The following is a 2826-nucleotide window of genomic DNA, read 5'->3' as shown; positions in this document are numbered from 1 at the left end:
ATGAGACTGGTATGCTTAAATTTGGGACAAATCTACTTCAAGTCGTAGATCAGTTTAATGGTCATCATATGATACTTGTTTCCTATATGAGTGTTGCATCCTTGTCTGAGCATCCAGTTCTTCCACCCGTCCCTGTACATTCAATTTGCAACATTTATAAACAAGGGCAGCCGAATTAATTCAAACCACAACAATCCGACAATTCATCATCATAATCTGAGTATCTTGAAAGAGTGGGCACATAGGTTAAAGTTTCCCTGGATTGGTGTTGTGAATAGATCACAAGCATACATAAACAAATGTTGTTATGGTTGCTGCAAGGTGCAGAGAACGTGAATACGTTAATAGTACGCCTGAATATAAACACCTGGCCAACATAATAGGATCTGAATATCTTATGAAGATGCTCTTGAAGCAATTGGAGATAGTGATCAAGTCCAAAATCCCAGGCATTCAGTCTCTTATCAACAAAACAATTAGTGAAATTGAAACTAAACTGGCTCGTTTAGGAAACCCTGTTGCAGCTGATGTTGGAGGAAAGATATATTGAAATATGCCGCTCATTTGATCAAATATTCAAAGACCATTTTGATGGTGTGCGACCTGGTGGTGATAAAATTTATATTGTCTTTGACAATCAGCTCCCAACTGCATTAAAAAGACAACAGTTTGACAAACAACTTTCAATGGAAAATATAAGGAAGCTTATTATAGAAGCTGATGGGTCCCAACCTCATCTTATAGATCCAGAACAGGGATATCATCGTCTCATTTAATCCAATCTAGTTACTCTAAGGGGCCCTGCTGAGGCAGCTATTGATGCGGATCATTTCCTGTTAGAGGACCTAGTTCACAAAGTTGTTAGTGAGACTCTGGACTTGAAGCAATATCCTGGTTTACGAGCTAAGGTTAGGGCTGAAGCTATTGATTCACTAGACAAAATGGAAGAAGAGCATGCTCTTTTTATGTATCATCAGATGTGGCTTGCTGGAATGCAACCGGACGCATATACTTTCGCTACCCTTGTCAAGGCTTGCTCTCTTTTAACAGCACTGGAACAAGGGAGGAAAATCCATGCAAATGTTATGAAGTGGAACTGTGCTTGTGATCCTTTTGTGACGGCCTCACTTGTTGACAGAAAAGCTATAGAAGGTAGCCAGAGATTGAACGCCCTTCTTTTCTCGTTGATGCCCTTAGTCGTGTGGTGCACATACAAGAAGCCGAGAGGGTGGCACCGTCGGTGCCTTTTGAAGGTTTTGTTACAATATTTAGAGCATTGTTGATTGCTTGTAGGGTTCAGAGAGACAAAGAGACTGGAAAACGCATCGTGAAAAAGCTTTTTAGTTTGGAGCCATCTAATGCGACGACTTATGTTCTGTTAAATAACTGCAACAAGACGTGTCTTTCAATGTTCAACCCACAGTGTGATGTCATCGTCGCGTTGAACGGTTTGGGTGATGGAATGTATTGGACCTTCAATCGCCCCCTGTAGCAGAAAAGGCAAGGAAATAAGCTGAAAAATAAAACACGGTGGGATTAGATCGAAGCCAAACCAATTGCTAACAAATTCAATTAAGCTAACCTAACTGACAATAATAGAGTTTAACAACCTACCAACTAACCTTTTGTGATTTTCACTGACAAACATGATTAACTCACTAACAAAATTCAATTAACAGAACTTTAAAACATGATTAACTCACTAACAAAATTCAATTAACAGAACTTTAATAGAGTGGTTAACATCTAACTGATTTCCACTTCAATTTCACTAACAGTGTGAACCGCCCTAACGGATACCCGAGCTGCCCGATTCGGTTAGCCACTCCCCAACTCTATTAATTCATCTCTCACCCTCATTCATGACTTTGGTACGTGATTCCCGAATTTCCATCCCCATCCCTCACTATTCGCTCAATTACCGTAACTGTTAGAGCTTCAACATCAGAAGCTCTAATCAGTTGAGCTTTAATCTCCATCACATCACTCTTTCGCTCGAACTCACGGTATAATCCCACAGCTCATGAGAAGTTTGAAGAAGAAGAAAAGTGAAAAAGAAAAGAATTCTGAGACGAAGAAGAGAAGGATTTGAGGACTTGGAGTAACGTACCTGGAATTCCGGCGACCTCTGTATTGGTAAGTTCCCTTGTCTTCACCGTTTTGCCTCATGTTAGCTACCTAGATGTAGAAGAGGAATAAGGGAGTCAAAGCCCTAACATGTGAAGCTTTGACTCCGAGAGAGTGTAATTTAATTTCAAGTCTCAGGTTTAGGGTTCTTGGTCTATAGGCTTCAATTCAGGTTGTGTAAGGAGAATTAGACCTCTTCACGGAGATTTTTGAAATCAGGGGAGAAAGATGAAGGGATTGGTTTGTTATTTTTAGGCATCTCTAGTTCCGCCACCGCCGAAGGCGACCTCCGGCGCGGCAGAGAAGACTGAGCTCCGGTGGAGGGAATTTCAGTGGATTTAAATTTGGAGTGACTCACGTGAGGGGAATGGAGTCACACTCATCTTAAATTGGCTTGGGCTTCTTGCCGTTAAGCCTGTTTTTGTTTGCTAAGCGTACCCCTTGCATGTCGAATAGCTTGGGCTTTACATGGCTGGGCCTAGCGTGCAAACCAGATGTACACCACCACGTTTCGCCGAACGCACCCCCTGTATTCATGTGAATTCTAGAACATGGGCCTCTACCTTAAAGCCTATGCTTAGCAATCGGGATTTACTTCCTACACTCCCACAGAGCCGGCCCAATTCTTGTTATTTGTTTTGTTAATCAATTTTTTTGGAATTAATTAGAGATATTAGGACCTCTAATCTTGACCAACTT

The 2826-nt window shown here is 41.3% G+C and overlaps 1 pseudogene; it reads left to right on the top strand.

Moving 5' to 3' along the window:
- On the top strand, positions 1-1283 carry LOC127094006 (dynamin-related protein 5A-like; annotated as a pseudogene).
- The last annotated feature ends 1543 nt before the right edge of the window (positions 1284-2826 follow it).

This window comes from Lathyrus oleraceus, chromosome 6 (genome assembly GCF_024323335.1).
Source record: "Lathyrus oleraceus cultivar Zhongwan6 chromosome 6, CAAS_Psat_ZW6_1.0, whole genome shotgun sequence".
In the NCBI taxonomy this organism is placed as follows: domain Eukaryota; kingdom Viridiplantae; phylum Streptophyta; class Magnoliopsida; order Fabales; family Fabaceae; genus Lathyrus; species Lathyrus oleraceus.
Note: the sequence above shows the minus strand (reverse complement) of the source record. Positions and strands in the feature narration are given on the sequence as shown.